Genomic DNA, 23,538 nt, shown 5'->3' on the forward strand with positions numbered 1-23,538 from the left:
ATCAAACTCTACTTCTACTTTACTGGCTGGAAGCTATGCACATTCACCAAGACACACAAGTGTTTATAGGCACACACAGTTTCCTGGATGCCAAAGTTCCAGCCTCTTCTCTCTTCATATACGAAATTTTTCTCACAAGAGGAGAGACAAAGGCTGTAAACCAGCTTTTTCCATTCTAGATTTTCCATCTAAACAATCTCTTCAAAGTTTATGTATTTGGCTGTTCACATGTGTGGAAGACTTCATTAAGTGAAGCTGACTTCTCCCCAGCTGCAACTACTAAAAAGTCAAAAGTTCAGCATCACAGATAGAACAGTTACAGGACTTTGTTTTGCCTTTCTCTCAGTAGGTTTACAGCCCCCAGTGACCCGCAGTATATTCAGACCAGAATAAGAAAGGTCTCTTGAGCAGTCTGCCTCTTTGATCAAGGTCACTGCCAAAGTTCAGCTCAACTGCCTTTGGTCCACTTGAATGAAATAGTCTTGCAGCAGAAACCTTTGTAAAGTTCACATTATTGACCCTGACTGAACAATAAATTAATCTTTTCATCTGATGCCACTGAATTTCAACTAGCTTCATTCTCAAGAACAGAAATAAAGCAACACATGGTAAGATCTACACATTGATTTATATCCCTGGTTCTCAATCTGCTAATCATTTTATAGCTGGCTGCAAAGAGCTGTCCTGGATGGTGCAAATTCCCTCTCTGTTTCCAGATGTATTTCCTATCACAGCTGAGAAGTTGTAACTGCTTGTGCTGGGCATATAAAAATCTCCCAACTCTCCTTTAACTGCAAGCATGAGGCTGTTCCTTGAAGTAACTGATAACATTTTTAGGGAGATGCTGCAAACAGCAGAATTACTTCATCTTTATTTCCAAAAGTGGAGTTCATCCTGGGCCACAATTGTGTTCTAGCAAGTGACTTCTCTAAGGGAAGCAGAAAGAAGGCTTTCATCTCTGTTGGTTTTTAACTGCCTCTATTTTAGTTCATTCAGTAAGGACCATGAAGTTTTGGTTCCCTGTGGTTCCTTTTGACAATGACCAACCACAGACTAGAGTCAGCAGTCTCCACATCATTCACTTCACCAAGAGAAGTCAGGCTAGGTCTTGAAAACTGTCTGTGGCAAAGGGGTAATAATATATGAAATACTAGTGACTCAGATTTTGCATTTGTGTATGAAAAGTCACTTGTTGGTAAACCTGTGGTAAGTGTCCCATCAGCCTACTTGATTTGGTTAAAGCTTTCCTAAAATCTCTGAGACCATAATACATGACAGCTGTGCATGTGTATTGGATGGCATCTAAAGACAAATACTTTGAGGAAAAAGTACTGCCTAATGCTGCAAGACAAATGCAAACGCAGCACTCCAAAAGTGTATCATTTGACAGCATATAGAATGAAAGCAGGAAGTTTCACATTCAGTGGATCACAGCTGGCATTTTTCAACACCAGTCTGTCTCCCACAGACATTTGCAGTAGCAATCTTTAGCAACTAAAACAATAGCCAAAGATTCAAACAAAACCAGATAAATCCCTCTATTTGGTGTTAATCCTATGCTAACAAATGCATTTTTCTGGTGAAAGGGGATGCCTGAGATGTAGGAAGACTTGTCATCTCTTCAGATTTAAAATAGTGACCAGTCCCTCAGCATTATGGATCAACATAGCAGTTTTACCCAGAGTTGAAACTGAAGGGTGCTAACAAGGGAAAGTTAGCAGAGCAAGTCCCATGCAAGGAAGAGAAGACGATGGAAAAAGGAGACGGACTGATTTCAGAAAAAAACTTTCAGACTTGCTGAATTTGTAAGAATTACAACACGTAAAATACATCCTTTTACAAAAGCCTTCAACAAAAAAGACAAAATTCCTCCAAAATTTGGTATTTATACCCAAATTCTGAGCTAAGAGACCGAGCTATTATAAAACTCATACAGAAAGCTATGACCAACCTAGCTATTTATAGGGAAGCTCCTCAAACCTTTGGGTGAGGGGTGGAACCTGCCATAAACAGATCCCTAAACTGATATGTTACAGCATGCTGACATTTGTCAGCAAGGTCTGGAAAAGGGAAAGGAACGTAAGGGCGCTAAAAGCAAAAGGTCAAATGGATTGCTGTGCTTTGTGACTGGGTCCCCAAGTAAATAAAAATCTAGCTTTCTCCAAACATACGTAAATACGCGTGATGCTCACACACTATAATTTGTGATGAAAAAATAAAAAAAGCAACCTACACACATTCAGCAGTAAGACTTCAAAAGCAGGCTTCAGGGTAACTATTTTCATGGAGGGATGGGGGGGCCTTACCAACAACAGAAGTGTAAAATAAAACAAATAAACAACAACAAACTTTTTTGTTTGATTCTGGTGACCCGCACACAGCCACCCACAACTAAATCACCTGATTTTCAAGGGTTCACCCTGGCCTACTGAGCATGAAACTTTTTGCAAGCACACATGAAAGGCAGATGTAAAATCATTTTAGCAAAATCTCAGGCTGCAAATCCCTTAAGAATATGGCTGAAAAGTGCACCCTAGAGATAAGGAAAAAAGCAGACAGGTCCTGAGAAGCATGATGAACCCCCAGCTATGTCCACAAGACCTGCCATGCAGGCAGGGGACTGAATCTGCCTTATAGGTCAAGCTGTCACAGACACATCTGAACAAACAAATTACTGGACAAGAGTATGAAGAACTGCAACCACAGAGGGATGCCAGAGCACTAATCTCCTTATCTAGATACAGTGCGTAAGACTTCCAAGTAACACCTACTGATTTTGGATAAGAGGCCTGACTAACCAAGAGACGTCAGGCTGGTACTTCTAGGAAATCTCAGCCAGAGCACAAGTCTTCCCTTAAGAGTACCAGCCAGCATCCTTGGCTTGTGAAGCACTGATAATGAAGTGGGACTGAAGCTACAAGGGCAGAGTTTTACCACAGTTGCAAGAGGAATATGATCACAAGAACAGGTATATACAAACATCTTCCCTGAACACAGCAGGAGAAATTAGAACACTTAAAATAATTAACAATCTTTTCCAAACTGCAGACATATTTATACCCTCGGAGCCTCGGTTTTGACTCTGTAACTGTGAGTATCATTACAAACAATAAATTCATATACATACTAGGGATTACATATGAAAAAGTGAGTACATATTGGAACATAATTAAAAGAAACATTCCCCATATTCCTTGCCACGGAAAATGACCAGTTAGTATTTAATTTTTTTCACCTAGACTTTGAAAAATCCAGCAAATATAGAAGATATAAAAAGATGTAGATGCTGATACATAAGAAATATTGAAATGGTATTTATAAATTATTACTACTTTTGCACAGCTTTCCCCCCCCTATATGAGTGATTTTGTTCTTTAACTGCAAATTTAATTTTAGCTTAGTAAAATTATCTGGCATCAGACACCAGTGAACTACAGCATTACTTATGCTTAAATACCAAAAGACTAGTTAACTGATGGCAACTGCAAAAAAAAACCCTAATGCTTGATTCTGATTAGGAAAAAAAGTATCTTTAAAACATAACTTTATTAAACATACTCGTGCAAACACATTATCAATGCAACAAGATGTATACGCAGAATAATATAGCATTAAAAAAATGGCTACCTATGAGTCAAACTAACTTCTAACCACCACAAATATTCTTCATATACTAATAGATCTATTTTAATTTTGTATTTACAGTATGAGGCAAGTTTTTAAAATCAAGCATGAATTACAGTTAAAAAAAAAAAAAAAAACACGGGGGGGGGGGAAGACATTACGACTACTACTTTTTCTGTTACACAGCAGACTTCAAAGCTACAAAATTGGCAAACCAGAAATGTTTCCTCCTACTAAGTTCCATGTCTCTGTACTCTGGGAAGCTCATCTGGAGACAGAGGGGGAGGCAAGGAGGGGACACATTTTGTGATCAGGCACCTGCTGAGGCCAATCACTCCCACAGTCCCCAGCACAAAACCTCTTTTTGGCCCCTCAGCAGCAATCAGCTTCATGGCCAAAAGCCAGCCTATGTCATCCAGAGATGCTCAGGACACTTTCTAATAAGCATAAATAAAATCATCCATCTAATATTAGATATCAGTTTTGTTTGGAAAAAAAAAAAAAAAAGTTTTTTTTGCTGTTCTTGTTGTTTTAAACATCAGAATTCCAAAACTGCAAATACTGTCCTAAAATGCATTCCAATGGAGATAAAACAAAAGTAAACCAGTTCTTGATCCAGGATGAACTTCAAAACCAACTGTATAAAAAGTAATTTCAGCATAGTTCTACAACTCAGGTTTTCAAAAGCAAATAGCCCGAAACACACTGGTATACAACTGTTTTCTTGAGCTAAATTTTAGCCAGCCTATTATTTTGTTTTGCAGTAACCAACACTTAACAAAAAAAAAAAAAGCAAGAAAAGTACCTTTTTTATTTTTACTCTCAGGTTTTATTGAGATGTTTTGAATGATCCTTTCCAGGAAAATTGCATGTGTGCACATACATGTGCATCTATCTCTGAATCAATGTAATTTGAAGCTTGCTTAATTTCTAATTAACATAACCATCTATTTTTCCTCACATGACTAAGAAGAAAACTGGGAAGCATCTCTTCTTTCAATTGTCATTGTTTAGCATTGTCCACTTATAAATGAAATATTAAATTGCAGTTACTCATAAGACAAAGGTCTATTTGACTAAAGACGGAAACTGCCTTATATCTTTTCCATGCTGCCTGCCTTGAATCAGTCCTAGCTGCAACCAGCTCGTGTGATACTGCCTCACAATCACTTTCCCAAATAAACTATTTCATAGTCTGACAGTAAATAATGTTCTCCCCATCACACAAACATCATTCAATGTCATCTGCAGAGTTATCTCAGTGTAACTCATTGCTCCCAATTTAAAACTCCCTGGGCTATCTGACATCCCTCCAGCTTGATTTTTACCCCTTGAGCATTTCTGATACATGGTTGGCTACAGCAATTCAGATTAAAGACATACATAATCAAAGCAGAAGTCAACCACACAATGATTTTTCTATTATTACCACTCTTGCTTCTCTTTAAGCCTACATCCTTCCCTATAATAAAGTATTTAAAATAAGTAAAAAACCAAAACACAACACACCCACATACAAAAAGAACACTACAAGAGAACTTTGAAGAATCAGAAAATAAGCAATCAAGCAACCTATCAAATAACACTCCGCCTTTTCACACAGACGTTCAAATCACAGTGGCTTTATCTCCCTGCTATAATACACATGATGCTAATCTTTACACCCAGTACCTGTTACTACCTTGTTTATCCCCGGCATCATTTCACCTGATCAAAGTACTACCTTGTACCAATAGCCAGTATTTTAACAGCAGAATCTCAAATTTACACAGAGCTCAAAATACACTGGAAAGCACCCTTTTGGTGAACCGCTGCAAGAGAAGCCACCCTTACAGTGTATTTAGTGAACACAAACCTGCCCCAAGACACAAGGTGTGGGGGGGTTGCATGCTTATGCTCTGTATCTGCATCGGCATAATGGAGCAGCTCACCAAAGCCCTTCCTCATCTCCACAAAAACCCAGCTTACACTCTGGACTCCCAACAGGTTTGGGACACTTAGAGTCCAAGCTTACCACTTCTGCATGAAAACAAGAGAGCCATGACAGCACTTGCTCTTTGTGGCAAATAAGCTTCCTCTGTGCTCAGTGGAAACCGAGAGCTGTATCATATTCCTCACAGCCTTTACTACAGCAATATTATTCGCATAGCCAACAGATTAGCCAGCCAGCCTTGATATTTGCTTCCAAATCAAGAATGTATGTGCCAATTTTAAAGTCCAGATCAAATGTATACAGCTGAGTTATAAGAACCCTAATGCAGGGTTTGCAGTGGAAACCGCTGACACAACCAGCTATAAAAGGGGTTATGAGACAGTCCTGCCAATAAGCTAAAGGTTTTCCCCAAACGAAGCAGGGATCAAAATCAGCTTAGGTCAAAGCATCCTTTTGATTACCAGGGTATTTTGCTACGTATCACTGCCAGGAAACCCTGCCCTCACCTTGCTCCACAAGGCTGTACTCCTGCTTGCTCTTGTACATTTTCATTTCCCTCCTTTTTCTTCCTGTAACTTTAAAGGTGCTTCCAGACTGATTTATAGAGTTGTAACCTAAGGTGTTTCACATCACACCAATAACCATTAAAGACAACGTGTATGGAAAAAAGTATAAGGCAAAGTACCAACCACACTTCTTGGTCTGGCTGTGGGCACTGAATCGGGGGCAGATACCACCCCAGTCCTGGCAACAGGGCTACCCATGCCTCCTGGGCTGTCTTCCCAGGTCCCTTCACCCCTTTCCCTCCATTCACAGAAGCTCCCTTTGCTGTGGTGCAGCAGTGGCTTGACTAAAGCAGACCCAAACGAGCCCTTAACTCATCATTGCCCACAGGAAGGATGGGAAGAGTCCACAAACCTTCAGCCATTTTGCCAGCAAAGAAACCCCAAAAGCATCTCTCACATCTCATTCTCAGTTCTGCTTCTTATCCTCAGCAGTAACCCTGACAACAACATACATTTTAATGTGAGTGAGTGTGTATCCCTGTAGTCTCACATTCAGAAATTATGTCAAACAGACTAACACAAAGTTTGAGTTTTCCCTCTACACAAACACAGTGAAACATGCCTGTGAGTTCACGTTTTAGGAAAAAGACTAATGATTTCAAGCCTTCCTCTTTTCTGCTGAAATTTTTTCCTCTTACTGCATTTCAACCTTAAACATTTATCTAATGTCCTCCACAAAAAAAAAAAAACCAAACAACAAACACCAAAACCCAAACACAAACAAAAAACCAAAACTTGCTTTTGCACATTAAACAAAGTGCTGCATACACTTACACATCACTCAATTTATTCATCCTTGCATGCACCAAATGCAGAGCTATGCACCTACAGAGGAGCATGAGAGGATGTTAGCTGCTAAAAACAGAAGAGGCATCACACAGCATTAACTTTTACACACAATTGGGTTGATGCCGAAAAATGTCCAAAAATATAAATTAAGTTTACAAAATAGGAAAACTGCACAGTGCATAGGCCTTTTGGATACATGTTCCTTTATTTTTCTATCAACTAACACTAAACAGATCAACTTGAATGCCAGGGGAGTGAAGCAGAAGCAGCAGCAGCCCTCAGCTTCCTTTGCTCTCCCCAGAACAGGTTGTTAATAAGCAGGTACAGTTTCCACATGCTGAAGCCAGAAGGGCTGTTAGCTGGGGCCATCTCTCACGTGTCATGGCTTGACTGATCAGTTTCCCTGCATCTTTGCTCTTCTATAAGGAGGTTTCACCTTTGCTACCACTCCCCTTTCCTTACAGCCCACCCACTGGAAGAATGTAAGGAAGCAGAAACAACTTAACAAAAGGTGCCTTCAGCTTTAAGTTTTCACATAACACCACTACCTCATCATTACAAGTTCAGTAGCAGTTATTAGAAAGCATGATCCCTGCTTTTGGACTTGCCAGTGTGAAAGAAAAGCAGCTAACTACATACAGCAATAAATTCTGATACAATTAATGTATTTTACATGTAGCTTAAACATTGACACTGACATACAAATTAAAATGTGGAAACACCCACCAGAATTCAAAGGATTATTAAAATAAGTCAAAATTCACCCTCACCTTGCATGAGGAATAAAGAAACTATTCTGTGAAAGTGTAGCTCTGTTGGCATCTAAGAAGACTAAGCATCTAGTCTTGCTTTTCCAAGTCACTTGAACCATTGAAGAGAACAAAGAGGTGGAAAGATTGTCATGGAAATGGGATGGGCAATACTTCCTGAGTAACAGGAGACAACTAATGTTCTGATTTGAAGAAGAAATAATGTCAAAAAACAAGTTGTGAAAAGGACTAAGGCAAAAATAATTCAGACATCATGGCTGAAATCATATTTGCAAGCAGAAGTGGGCAATTCCAAAAAAATATATGCTTTCCAAATACTTAAGTGATGGAGAATGATTTACAGTCGAGTGCCAGAATGTCTGCAGATATTTAAGACCCTAAATTAGTAGCTTTAACTAAGCCTTCTCTCAAGGAGCTCATTCGTGTTCTCATGCTGCCAGCATGCCTTTAGAGCCCTATTTATTTTAACTGGCTGTCTTCTCTCTGAAGATTATTCTTCTGTTCAGAGTTTACAGAACTAATCCAAGGTTTCTCCCTGGGAGACTATATGCCAGTGGGTAAAAATTACTGCCTACTTAGTTTCTCAGAGAGACAGAAAGAGGAAATGGAATGAAAATGTAGCTAGAAACGTAATGTAAACTTTGTACGGCTGCTTTAGCTTTGGAGAGCTGCAATCTGTAGTCTCCCCTCCAGTTGTGTGGTTAGTTCTTTTTTGGATAGCCAACACAAATTAACTCTACCACCAAAGCACGCAATGACTTTGGACTGCTGACTATGCATCACCTTAGAAACCCTGTGATTTGTGTCAGAACAGAAGTTTCATTTGGAATAAACAATTTGGAAGGTTTTATTGCCTGGGCCTCCTTGAACAAAACCCAAAACAAAGCAGAGTTAGTTTTCTCTAGTGGAGCTTAAATATGAAGTGGCAAAAGGGACCAAGTTCAGCTTCTGCCAAAGAAGAAATTCACTTCCATATAGTAAAGGCCATACATATGAAGATGTCTGCAGAACATACATGCAGAACATGAAGGATTATTTTTATTCATTTACAGATGATAAAATTAGTTCAACGAACTGAACATCCATCTCCTTAAAAACCTTAGTAGCCCAGTATGTGTCATCTTGTTCTCATAAGATGTTCATGGTCTATGATTTAGTCCATCTTAATGGGATATACCTTTCCTGCATCAAACAAGATGCAATCACTCCACGCTTTCCAGAACATCCAATTCGGGAATACAAATAGAATAATATGTTATACTGTGTTATTTAAAGGTATTCTGATTTTTTTTCTTTTTTGAGAAGGCAATGCAACTAATTAAGCAGTTCCACACATGAAAGGCAAAGCCAAGAGACAATTAAGTGAGGAAGCATGAACCAAAAACTCATCTAACAAAAGCTACCAGCCTACTATATATTGAATCTCTCATGACACACAGTCATCGTTTCATTTTCTCCTATCCAGAAACAAACTTGGCATGCATGAACATGTAGGAAACAACCCAGTTGCTTCAAAGAATTGAGATAATGATAAGCTGCACCACGTAAATAAAGAGGAAAATGGAGGCAAGTTCAGGCACTGCGTGTACTGTTTATTGGCACAAATCATCTGTCCAGGGAGCACAGCTCACCTGAACACCATTCCAAACTGATACTCTGCAAAAACTGTAGAAGTTAACTTTCAAGGTGAAACCCAAGCACAGCAATGAGAGCCACCACATCCACTCCCCACAGAAAGTTTTGCTGTGTTTAGGTGTCACATTTAAAAAAAAAAAAAAAAAAAAAAAAAAAAGAGCAAATTCTGTTAGCATTATAAGCAGCAGCTGAAAAGGCTGGGGACTCGGAGCTACACTTCTGCCAGCATGCAGCTCAGCACCCAAGGATAATGTGCAGAAGAAATGCATCAAGGTGCAGAAGCTTCTCCAACTCAATCATGCTACATCAACAGAGGGTTCACAGTTTAAGTATAAAGGCACTAACACTTATGGCATGTTCCTTCAGTAATGTGGAACAAAAAGGCAACTATAAAGACGTGGAAGAGGACAACTCATTTAAGATAAATAAGCATGCTCTGATGTGCATGGAAAGTAACAATTAAACCAATTACAACCAAAATGGTTGATGGTTCGGAGACCTACTCCAGATCAACAAAATAACCGTCCTATATGTACGTGTCTTTATTTAATGCAATGGAGAGAGAACTCCCCAGGATTAGTCCACCCAAACTTCTAGCAGAAATAAGTAAAACAGACATTAGTAAATCCTAGTGGATATCTTGCCTTTTATACGTCAAGGGAATATTATAGCAGATATTTATTTTAAGCCAGACACTTATTGGCTAAAACCCCAAAGTATAAAATACTGCAGAAAAAAGGCCAATAAAAAAACCCTCAGAAAACAAGAAACACATTTTAGAGGAATTGCACATTGTTTAATAAATTCATACCAGCTGTTTATAGTTGAGACACAAAGATCTTTATTGCAAGCTAATAAAGCTCATGAGAACATATAACAATTTCAAATTTAATTTTCCGTTTTGGAATTACATATATAGACACACTCCAGTGTTTTAGTTTACTTGACTTTAAACATCACTTTTATATAATTTGTTTATACAGCTCCAGGTGTGGGATATATATATATACACATATATACATATATATATATACACATATATATATATATACATACATACACACTTATTTATGTATGTATGTAAAACAGTGAATATATTACTATTGATGGTGTTATACATAAATATTTACTTAAAGAATATATGCATATAAATATTTTATATGCACCCCCATCTATATAAATAAAAAGGCAGTTGACATCTCTGTTGGGGACCTGTGTGAAAAGACCACAAGCAGATTATCAGCTCTTTTTTTTTTAGGCAGGCAGAGAAAATATGAAGCTATTCAGGACAAATATTCTGACTGCAAAATGAAGACCTTCATTTTAAGTAAATTCTCCTTACCATTCGATTGTCAAATGCATTGCAGACATTAAAGACTGAATATAAATCCACACAAAACTTCCTTACTAAAAGCCCCAGAGAGGAAAATGCTGGTGTACTTGTTACCACTATGAACTTTGCCTAAATTTCTTGGTGCTGTATTTTAACAGTCTTCTGAGTTTGCTACTGAGAGCTGCACTGCAACTGCTAATCATAACAACATAGTCTGAGTTAGGCCACAACATGTTTTTTCTTACTTGGATATATGGAGATCCAGAAGTTACACACACAACTAAACAATAAATAAGGTTGGCTATCAAATAGCTCTGAAAAAAACAATGAAGAAAAACTTAACCCTTCAAATGTACTCCCTGCAACAGTCTATCATTTGCTTTCAACATATCACTGTGGAGTGGAAAGTGTCCAGCTCTTCAGAGCCTGGACTTGCAAAGGAATGTTAGTGCTCTGGTGACTTCTTTTTTTAATTTTCTCTTCTCCCCACTCACTTTGTATGTCATGATCTCTGAGCTCTATACTCAAACTAAAATCAGGACATTTCAAACTTAAGACGCAGAAAATAAATCCATCCTACATATTCATTGTAAACTCTACTTCATTATCACATCTAAGGAAACACAAATTTAAATAACTTACAGTCTTAAATTTTAGGAATAAGACTGCTCTCGCATTCTGAAAAAAAAAATTCCAATATGCACTGCTGGTTACAGACAAAGGTAGGAAAAAATTCCAGGTTAAAAAATGCAATACCAAAATCTAATATCCATTCACTTCTCCAACTTGATCCAAGACAGATGGTATGGAAAGCCTGCAGGTTGGGTTTTTTTGTTTATTATTGCTGATAACAGTACAAAATACTGGTCTCTTGCATAGTAGTCACTGGCCTCCATGTGATTTACACTCTTCTCAAAACCTCTAAGACCTATATACAACCTATTGAATGCCTCCAAAGCCATTTAAGAATGACCATCACATAAGCAGGAGTCTTTCAATAAACATGATTGATAGAGCCTCCCTTTATGCCCAATAAATGCATACAATTTCTTCTTAAGCACTTCACTTCAGGTTTTTTCACTGAATACTCAACAACAAAATTTTACTGTAGGAAGACTTATGCCAGATTTCAAATATTTTGTAGAAGTAAATGTATTATTTCTAGAACTGCTGGAAGTAACACTTTGGAAGGATTTTATAAGTAAATAAAAATCAGTACTTATATTGTTTTTTTCCACTTGCTTTTGCTTGAGTTCATCAACTAGACCAAATGAAGAGCAAAATTTCTGGTCCGTCTAATAATGTCCTTTCTGACCACAATTTTGGTGACAGCCACGATGACTTGTTCTTTCTGTCTTGCTGTACTACCCTGAGCGTTACTGAATTTTCTATACTTCACATATGTGTAGGCCACTCACGAGCAAGGCTCTGGTGAAAGCTGGGAGTGTGAGTGATTATGCACCCTTTGGCAGAAGACAGGTGGGAAAAATATTTCCAAATTGTAAAAGTATTCAGAATCAGAGATGTTCACTGCTGAAAGCCTATTCTCAAAAGAAGTTCTCCAGATCAATCTGAGCCCAACAAAAATTACACAACTAACACAGCCTCTCAAAAGCAATAAAAATATCTTCATCTACCTAGAGAGAAAAAAAAAAAAAAAAAGAATATCCAAGAAACATCCTGAAAAGTGGGGCAGAAGGACTGTCCTGGAAGACAGGACACCTTACTCAGGCTGTCCTTACTCAGCCTTCATGATTCTTCCTGCTTGGAGGCATACCACAGCTGGGACTGCTGGCAAGGTCAGTACCACCAGGCAGGAGACGCCAGTACCCACTGACCAAGGTGGGGAGAATGGCAGAACAAGACTTAAACTGCAAGCCTCCACAGCATCTGCTCCTTCCCCACAGCTACCAGCAAGATGCATCCATCAGCTGTGACTCACGTTCAAACATTCAAAACCGTAATTTGACAAGACACATAACCAAATAATTCCTTTCAGTGTGACAAAAGACTTCGCTGAGCAGTGGCGCACTGAATATTTGCAAAACAGCTCAAGACAAAAGAAACCAACTTTTGGCTGAAAAACTTGGGATGGAGAGAGGAACCCAACCAAGCAAAACAAACCCCATATACTGAGGTGAGACAGGCAATGAAAGCAGTCTCCAAAATTGCCAAGGCGCTACCTTTAGTTTATGGAAACATTAAAAAAAGGTAGAAATAATTCAGTCCTGTCCATTGTCCCCCTCTCCAAACATCACCAAGCAGGATAAGATGTATTACTCAGGGGCCATCACAAAATCAGGCTGGCCCCTAGAACCAGAAGGGTCCAACAGCTTCCCACCCAAGACCACCATTCAAGGCACACTTTTTCTATCACCAAACAGCAACAGCATCCTTGGTCCTGCTTCTGCAGGTGGAAGGCAGGATTAACTACATGCATGGAAGCAGCAAATGAGACTTAATGTGCAGCCAGTGACCTTTGGTAAGCAATGTCTTCATGTCAGATGAGCTGGTGACATCAAGGATTCACATCACTCTGATCCTAAAATGCACTGTTTGCATATTTACTGCCTGTTTAACAAACCAATTTTAGGGGAAAGCTTTTTCCTCATAAATATATCATTTTTATTCAACCATTTTCCAAAAGCCAAACAGGTTCAGTGGGACAATGAAAAAGCTACAGAGAAATCTGAGCTCTTCATTCAGCCATCCATCATGCCTTTCTTGAAATTAACAGCTTCCTATATTTCTTTCCAGCCATCTATTAGAAGGCATCAGATATCTTAAAATTATGCAACCTACCAAAGGGGTGCCCCAGATTTACAGCACATGTCTTTGAGCATCCAGAGGCTGAATGGTCTGGAAGTACTTCATACCTCTTGCTAGCGTTCAGTTACATCTTGCACCTCTAATCCAGCAAAAGGTTTACTTTTCCAGGAGACATAGGGGTGTTTTATCCATCTTCTAAGCAGCTAGATTTAAATGGCAACTTAGAACAATTATAGCATCTAAAGTATGTTTAGGCATGCTGAGAATATAGCATTTTCATACATTAATAAGAACAAGAGCACACTGGAATAAGAATTTTGAAGAAAAGCATTAGCACTGACGTGGCTACAAACATATTAAGATCTTAAGTGAATTTGATCCTGAAATTATTTTATTATGCATAAATTCTCACTTTGAAGTTTGATATCGCTCACATAAAATAACTGAAGCTAAAATGGAACAATCACATGCAAGCTTAACTCCTATTAATATAGGTAGAGTCTTGCAATTGATTAAAATGAAAAATTAATCATGAACAAGAAAGGTATACAATATATTTGGAGATGCTTTTCTTTTTCCTCTGGCTTTCCAGTAAGATTGTCCTTAAAGCTCACTGAGCACTAAGTAGAGAAGGATGTAATACCTTTTTTGCACAACACAGTATTCTGATCTCCGTGCACTATGCTACAAGTCACCAATTCAAACAAGAGTCACGTGAGCATGAGAACTAAAGGAAGAGACTAACATCTTCCACAATCTCTTCTTAACCGAAAATGAAGATTGCATTTACAAAGTTATTATTTAGTAGTTCAGCAGGACCAGTATTTTACCTTCGATAAAATACAGTCTCTCTCAGAAGCAGCTTGTTATCCAAGTCTTCTTGCAGATTATAAAAGTACCTTTTGTATGGGTTTTTGAGTGCAGAGATGAAGAACAAAAGCAAAGCATACAAGCAAAAGGGGACAACAAGCATGACCAAAGCAGGAAAATTAATAAAGCTGGCAACATTAGAACTAAAACATCTTCTCAGAAACACACCTTCATTCCCACTTACCAACGAAGTGCGGGGAATATCAGGCTAGCATGGCTTTACAGGTTTTTCTATTTTCCCATGCACATAAGGAAACCTGTGACCTGGCAGGGTTAAGTCAAATGGAGACACTGAAGTTCCTTCTTACAACATGTGTATTACTTAGAAGGTGAACTGACATGGCATTCATGGTTTTAACCCAGGGTTCAGTTCCTTACCACAAGAACGCTCATGCAACTGGCAGTCTCTGTTCCATGGGACAGATTTGAGTACATCATTACAGAAATACGGAGTGCACAGGTCTGAGCCCCCTCCACAAAACAGTGACACCAAACTGCAGATTTCTGCAGAGAAATCTAGTTGATGTTATGCAAAATTTGGGCCAGATATTAGCCCAAGCTTGGGTGACAACACATCCTTACAGACCTGTTATCAACCAAATAATTTTAAACTTAACACCCCCACCACCCTTCTACCTCACACCACTGTCCAGAAACAGTGACTGCATTAATAACTGCACTTCTAAGGAGTTCAGTACAAAAGGCTCAGTGTTCACACCAGTACAGCAGAAGGCAACGTGGTCTCCTTCAGGGCCACACACTGAGCACAGCTTGATGTTGCATGTATTCCTAAAGACTGGGAAATAGCATCATCCTAACTGGGACTTGTGAGGAGGCAAAGGAGAGAAAATGGAGTCTTGCAGATGTTTCCAAATAAATGCACGAACACGGTATGCAGATGTGGAGGATGACAGATATGGGTACTTCAGCACTCTCACCAGGATACTCATTGACTGGAGCAGCAGTAACAGGGTAACATGGTCAGTCCTACCCTCCCTTGTCTTTACATGCATGTGTGTGAGCTTCCACTATTACTGCTAGTCTAGGAAGTCACTTATGCAGCAATGAACAGATATTTGTTAGCTGACCAAGAGTTATTGGCCAGATACAACTTATGTCAGAGTCACAAAAATAATTCCCTTCTCACATTTGGACCAGTCACCTGATGACTTCAAAGTCTCCATCCCAAGTGTTTGCCCCGCTAGCTCCCAGATGCAGGTACCCTTCCCAGGAGAGCGGCTTCCTCAAGGGGACAGGCCCTTGTTCATCCATGGGAGCCAACAGTCCAACTATACTCAGTGCCTCTAGGTATTTTGCCACCCAGAGCACTTGGAGAACCACCGTCTCCAATTTAAAGGATCTTTTTACTAATGTGAACTTCACAAAGCTTTTAATTACCTCTGAAGTGCCTCTCTCATTAACTAAACAAAGTAAATGTGCCAAGGGAAAGACCAGCACTGGTAGCGCTGTATTATGTAGCAATGACTCATACTGAAGAAGTATACCACTAAATCAACTGCTGAGGGAGTTACATTTCTAGCCCTTCAGATGCACAAGCAAACTGAGCTGACTCCTTCAACCTGCAGTACTTTACAGAAATAGGGAAGCTCAAGCCTTTGAGAATTGAAAACATATAAAATTCAAATAAGCACAAGATGTGTACCAGGAGAGAAAAAGTTTCTTCCACATTTCTACTGAAAGGGGGCTGGGGGGTGGGGGCAGAGTCTTTTCTGAATAAACAAAGCTTACGGCAGAACACACTCTTTCTTTTTTCCTCCCAGACTAGACCGAGATACTAATGCAAACAAAAAAATGAAAGAAATACCAACCAGACATATGAAAATCCCACTCCAGCTGAAAGTTTGCCTTCAAGTGTCAACATGTATAGTGATTAACCTGCTTAAGGTTACACCAGACCTCCCTGCTTCTCTGTTCCTGTCACGCGCACTTCCTAAACACTAACCACAGCACTCACTGAACATAAAGTAGCTGTCATTCCTCCCCCTGTTGCAGAGAAGACACAGGCAGGCTGGTTTTCATCATCCTGAGGAGTACAAGACTGATGTAGCAATACACCAGCAGAAGTGGCAGGTTGGAACAACAGCGATCAAGTACAATCTGCTGGAAAACAAAGTAACTTGTCACATTCATCAGAGTCTGCTAATTACAGCTCTGAGAAGAAAGGGCAACCCAGATCATTGCATATAAAAGGGTGCACAAGAAGATAAAGGAAGGTATCAGAGAAAGTAAATAAATATTAAGTGAAGCACTACTAGTCAGATATGCTGCATAGCATCTCCCTTTATATCACTGAATCTAACACAGGTCAGTAACAAGTGAAAGTGAATTTCCCAGCACAGGCAGGGAAATTTATGTCTCTGGGGTGGGATTAGGCAAACCTCATCAAAACAAAATAAGAATGTGTTCTAGCTTCCAGTTTATGTATTTAAACAACACATTAATAACACAATGCCCTGCAGTTACAGGTAGTTCTCCTGGAAACCAAATTTTTTGGATATACATATACCTTACACTAATTGAAAAGGTGATGCTATTACCCAGCAAAAATAAAAACAAAGTCTATGTAAAATAAAAACAAAGTCAATGACCAATGGCAGTAGCACAGGGGCTGGGGGTGGTATATGGGGTCAGGGGAATGGCAGAGTTGAGGCAACACTGACTTAAATCAGTACTTAAAACTGCATCTTCCTACTCTAGGTTATTGGAGATGGGGCTGAGGAGCTCTCTGAACCATAAAGGCAAAACTTGCAATGCCAGGGGAAACACCCCAAGACTACTCAAAGTTATTTTCCAATTTGTGAACTACATAAATACACATCATTACAAAGGCAATCCCAGACAAGCTCCTCTTAGTTTTTGGGACACAACACATGAAAAAAATTAGTACAAGTCAGACAGCTCACCAACACTGTCTCCAAACAGAAAACATTTTTTTTTATATAATTTTTGCAACTAATCTGATCTTTTCTGGTTGATATTACAATAATTTTACTAGCATAGAAGTCTTCTGTCTTGGTTCTGTATAATTAAGTACTTTTAAATACTGTTTTCAAATTTTAAATATCATCCAGATAAGACATTTTAGTGTGGTTGCCCAAAAATCTAATTTCCGTCAAATGCTGTTTCCCCTATATGAAACATCTGGAAGTAAAAATAAAATCACTCTAACATAATTTAGCTCTACCAAAGACAGCAGAATGGTAAAGAACAGGAATGAAAAGGCTCACAGTCATTTATCTACAGACAGATATGGCATAGGAAGTCAGAGCTTTGTCTCCAGAGTTCTCAGTTTGGGTTTTCTTTTTTAAAACCAAATTAAGTCTGATTAAAAAAAGAAATGCAAGACCAAGTGATAGGGGAAAGCCTCCAAAATGGACACAGGCACTCCAGAGCCTACGTGTTGAACAGTGATGTCCAACTGTGGTGTGAGCTGCTCAGAGAGGGTCTAAACTTTCATCTAGTACTCAGGGAAGATGAATGCAAGTTATTTAAAACCACAGCACATCGAGCTGGCACGTCACTTTAATAGGCTGCCTATAGATTATGTTACAGCTCTGCTTTATAACGAACCTTTAGCTGCATCTCCAGCTCTGGTGAAACAGAGCAGACAGAGGGCCACAGCTTTAGGGTTTTAAGAATTATGGGATTTAGTTAATGCTTCTGCCAAATCCAGACGTGCACAAGTATTCCCATGGCAGTGAAAAATGCCATAGGTGCTTGGCAAAGGGTCTCAGATTGAACAGAGATAAAGTTTACAGTGAATAAGTGAAACAAACTGCGCTTGCAACTGAATTTAACTATGATTTACAGACTCCCCATCTGATTTACAGCCTCAGCCTTCACCGCTCTCCAAGTGCAGACAAAAGCCTCATTTTAACGCAGAAATAAGAAAAGCATCCAAGTAGACACTGCAAAAAAACAAACAGGCTTGGGTGCTTTCTCAGGGCCAGCCTCAGCCAGCAATACAAGAAATACAAGCAGGCAGAAGAGGTAAGGCAGGGAGAGCACGAGTGCTGCACCTGGAAAGTCAGGGTTGCCCATACCAGCAGTGTGCACATGGTGTGCCCACAGAAACCCGGGTCAGGCAGGACAAGGGACAGGCTGGCCCATAGCAATGGCATTACCTGCATTCAAACTTGACATTAAAAAGCAAAGTGAGAACAGAACAAAGCAATGAAATGTTGCAGACCACTGCTGCTTCATGTAGTAGTTAACAAACGCTGTGCTTCCATCAGGTATGTACAATATCACCCAAAAGGAAAAAAGAAAAGGGAAGCCTTTGCCACTCATTTGTAAGTGGTATTTAATTTCACAGTAAAACTCATCACTCCTTGTTTGAGATCCCAGCGAGGGAAGGGGCTTGAAAACACACAAACCACGTTGGTTTTCACAGTAAATTCAAACACAATTCAGCAATCACCATTTTTTGCAATGCTGCAAGGTAGGACAAGGGTCAGGCCATAGTAAACCACTGCATGAATGAAGCTGCCCTCCAGGACATGGCCTGAGCCATACCTTCCCCAGGAAAGTGCCAGCACAGATACTGCTTTTCTTGGGAGCAAGTTTTTGATCCTGGACCAAAGGTTGTGGTGGGTGCTTGCAGAGACCAAATCTGCCTCAAACTGAACTGCAGCACTCAGCTATATATTTAAACATATAGCTCCTGAAGATTTTGGTTAATAGTGCTGTGCTGAAAATATTTTTAAGGCATGACCCCTGCAGATACTTGTTACCACCTCTGTTTCAGAGCTGATATGCATCACTGAGAAGCTATACTAAGGAAATCACCTCTGATTTCTCTTTCAGCAAGGCCTTGCATGACAGCTTCCAGTCCTGCTGGCAGGGGGTCAGTTTATACTTTGAACAAAAGCTTGGTGTTCCAACATCTTTCTCCTCATCATTCCGCAGCACTAAAATAAACATGCAGAGACACACATACACATTTTTGATGCCTATGTTAAAACCTAATAAACATAAAACCTTACTTTCGTCAACATGAGCCTGTGTTCAATTCTTGCAATAACTTACAAATTGGCTTCTGAAGGACTGCAGGACATTCTTGACAAAAGAAAACAGTGTCCTAAATAAAGTTTCAAAATCCATTAATAACTCAAAACATTTTCTAAGGAGAACCAAATTAAATTTTTCAGCGAACTGCTGCTGAGGAAGAGCTTGAAAGACAAGACCTCATCCTCCCCTCAAGGGTGTGACTGTGTTTTGGTCCTTGTTTTTTTCTGAGTTGACTTTTTGTAGCCTGACTCAAATAATCTAAGATGTTCCTTTTTTCCAGTGTGAAAGTATTTGGCATCTGAGGAGAGCTCCCAGTCCTAGAAGAACTGGAGGAGAGGAGACAAGAAGGGGAACAAATTACAGTTTCTGCAGCATTCAAAACGAGCATATTTGCAAAACCACCTTCTTATTTCAGCTTTGCTATGAAGGAGAAAGGAAAAGAGAAAAAAAAAAAAAAAAGTAACTTAAAGCAAGAAGGGAGAGTAAAAAAAAAAAAAGTGGCTTTACTAAAGAAACATTTACTGAGTAAAAAAAAAAACCAGCAAAATGTTGAATTTCTGGACTCAACACTGCATTTTTTAATAAATAAACTGTTATAGTAGGTTTGCCAAGTAAAACTGTTAGATGACTCTCCATCTGCTGTCAGAAAAGAAGGGTTGCCTGCTTTTCCTCCCGGCACTGTCATAACTACAGTGTCCATCTGTGTGCCGAAGGTGAGTCCTCTGAGCTGCATTTCAGCACTTCTCTCTGCTCTGTCTCCAGAAAAGTCCTTTGTAATTGTAGCAAGTCTGCATATTGGTGCGCTGAGAAAGCTGTAACTGTAATCTGTCAAGCTGAACTATTTATGCTCTCATAGTTAGTATTAAGTGCCCAAGTGGAGAAGAAAAGGAGTAGAAGGTGAAATGATTATGGTAATTGGTTACAGCAGGCAACTGCTCCAGACCATGTGTATGGATCTCAACACCTGCACGTCCGAGAGCTCAAAATCCAGCATCTGCTTAGATATTAAAGCATGATGGGCACAGTTAACTAGAATCAGGTATTTGCCCACAAACAACACAAAATTCTTCATTCAGTCAGAAGAAACATAAAATATTCACTCAACAACCAATCAGCTCTATGCCATATTCTCTTTAAAACAAAGGTTCTATTCATCAGTTAAGAAAATATTCATTTACTAGCATGAAAACACATTTTAAAATGTGGAAAAAACAGGATTGCCTAAGCTTTTCTTTTCTAAGCAGTAACTCTTTGTAGGCAGACTTCTGTTTGACCTGGAAATTTATGAAAGTCTGCTAAGATATATAGGAAACAGAATTGCAACAAACACAAAAAGAGAAGCATTTTTCTACGTTTTGCTTCAGATTTAGGATAAATTCCCTTCCACAAGTTTTCATTGTCCCAATTACCTGCAGCATGCAAGTCTGGGGTATCCTAGCCCCAAGAAGCTCTGCAACAGAGCAGAGATGATGGAAAGCACAAGCTCTGTACCCAGAGACAACATACAGGAAATGCTCAAGTAAATTACTGTCTGGGTGAGCCAAAGGAAGAAAGTTCAAGGAGTAGTAACTTTTTTTTTTTTTTTTGTTAATCTGATGAAAAACAGACAACAAAAGGTATTAGAAACAGATTTGTTGCTATACAGCTTTCCACATGTATCCATTTGCCAGAAATGCTAAATGGCACAATTCAAAAAGGAGGCCTCATGCCAGCTGTCATATTCCTGTATCTAGACAGTGAACCAAATGAAGGAAAAGATATTAGAGTTTCACTTAAGGGGAATATATTAATTCCATTTTTTCCCCCACAACGTGTTAGTTAAAAATCCAAAAGCTAGTTTAATTTACAATATAAAGCCCATTCTTACACTGAAAATCAGTTTTCAAAAGTAAATGCATTAGACATGCAGATGGCCAATCAAAATTATGACCCAGTGATAACTTTGAAGTACTGTGCTTACATGTTTGTTACATTCTGCTCTCAGTTACATCATTTTAAACAATAGCATATGGAGATATAAGGTACATATTGTAAACATTATTCTTTCCCCTCTGCAGAAAAAAGAAATCAAGAGTTTACCTGTATTACAATCCCATACAATTTACAATGACTGGGCCCAGCAGTTACTTACGCAACACGAGACAGACCTTTTCTGTACCTTCTTCCAAGGCCTTTTTTTTAGTGCCTTTTAAAAGTATTACAGATTTATAAATTGAGCAATATATTTCCTACACGTCTTCAAGTGAGGTTCAGGTTACTATTATCTGCATATCTACTTACTCTGACATTTCCTCAGGATCTTGCCCGCCATGCTCCATCCCCTACTTCCAAGGATTCCCCACACATGATATATACTTGTTCAAACAACAGCAAACAAAACAAGCAAAGAAGCCTTTCAGAGTAATAGGCGTTTTTCACTGGCTAAACACTTGTGTCCTCCAGATCAGAAGAAACTAGTGATGCTGGTCCAGGAATTCTTGAAAGACAAAAGAAAGCTCAAAGCTTTATTCATTAAAGAGCTTATTCCACATAGCACAGCAACTTGGATTCAGCACACTCATGATGGACAAATTCCAGAAATCAGTGTATGTATTCGTCCTCCGTCTTTTTCACTTGGATATACTGCAGGTAGAAGAGACCCACCACCAACCACTTTGCACCCATAGTGCTCAACCTCATTATTTCACCACTGCACAGAAAAGGGCATTGGGCAGCTTGTTCACACCCACACATTCAGTAGTCAGAGAAAGCAAATTAGCAGTTCGGTTCTCATTTTAAAGCACAGAGGAAACTTGTTCAGCATTTCTGGCAAGTCACATCCAAGAAATTCATGAGGCCAATGCTCTGTGGCACCCACTCCTCCACACACCACAGGTGACGCCATGGCATGGAGGGTGACATGCCAGCTTCTTGCCCACAGCAACCCACATCCCAGTGTCCAGTGAAGTCCTGAGCAAGACATTCCCTCACACCTCCACTGAGAACCCCCTCCGCCCTTTAATGCTCTGGGCTTGCAGCAACTTGCAATGCCTCATGAAAAGTAATAGAAAAATATTTCCCCTAGAGTGCAATCTGCCAGAGAATTCATTTACGACTTGGCTGAACGAGTTTCAGGGCACCAAGGGCTTCCTGGCAGGCAGGAAGAATTATTCAAATCCCACTCCAGCTGAAAGTTTGCCTTCAAGTGTCAACATGTATAGTGATTAACCTGCTTAAGGTTACACCAGACCTCCCTGCTTCTCTGTTCCTGTCACGCGCACTTCCTAAACACTAACCACAGCACTCACTGAACATAAAGTAGCTGTCATTCCTCCCCCTGTTGCAGAGAAGACACAGGCAGGCTGGTTTTCATCATCCTGAGGAGTACAAGACTGATGTAGCAATACACCAGCAGAAGTGGCAGGTTGGAACAACAGCGATCAAGTACAATCTGCTGGAAAACAAAGTAACTTGTCACATTCATCAGAGTCTGCTAATTACAGCTCTGAGAAGAAAGGGCAACCCAGATCATTGCATATAAAAGGGTGCACAAGAAGATAAAGGAAGGTATCAGAGAAAGTAAATAAATATTAAGTGAAGCACTACTAGTCAGATATGCTGCATAGCATCTCCCTTTATATCACTGAATCTAACACAGGTCAGTAACAAGTGAAAGTGAATTTCCCAGCACAGGCAGGGAAATTTATGTCTCTGGGGTGGGATTAGGCAAACCTCATCAAAACAAAATAAGAATGTGTTCTAGCTTCCAGTTTATGTATTTAAACAACACATTAATAACACAATGCCCTGCAGTTACAGGTAGTTCTCCTGGAAACCAAATTTTTTGGATATACATATACCTTACACTAATTGAAAAGGTGATGCTATTACCCAGCAAAAATAAAAACAAAGTCTATGTAAAATAAAAACAAAGTCAATGACCAATGGCAGTAGCACAGGGGCTGGGGGTGGTATATGGGGTCAGGGGAATGGCAGAGTTGAGGCAACACTGACTTAAATCAGTACTTAAAACTGCATCTTCCTACTCTAGGTTATTGGAGATGGGGCTGAGGAGCTCTCTGAACCATAAAGGCAAAACTTGCAATGCCAGGGGAAACACCCCAAGACTACTCAAAGTTATTTTCCAATTTGTGAACTACATAAATACACATCATTACAAAGGCAATCCCAGACAAGCTCCTCTTAGTTTTTGGGACACAACACATGAAAAAAATTAGT

At 39.4% G+C, this 23,538-nt stretch overlaps 1 protein-coding gene across 7 annotated transcripts in view; it reads right to left on the bottom strand.

Annotated features, from left to right (window-relative positions):
• PDLIM5 (PDZ and LIM domain 5) overlaps positions 1 to 23,538 on the bottom strand; it is a 130,044-nt gene that overhangs the window by 89,768 nt on the left and 16,738 nt on the right. The window lies entirely within an intron of this gene.

The sequence above is a fragment of the Athene cunicularia genome (genome assembly GCF_003259725.1).
Source record: "Athene cunicularia isolate RWA chromosome 4 unlocalized genomic scaffold, athCun1 chr4_part2, whole genome shotgun sequence".
Taxonomy (NCBI): domain Eukaryota; kingdom Metazoa; phylum Chordata; class Aves; order Strigiformes; family Strigidae; genus Athene; species Athene cunicularia.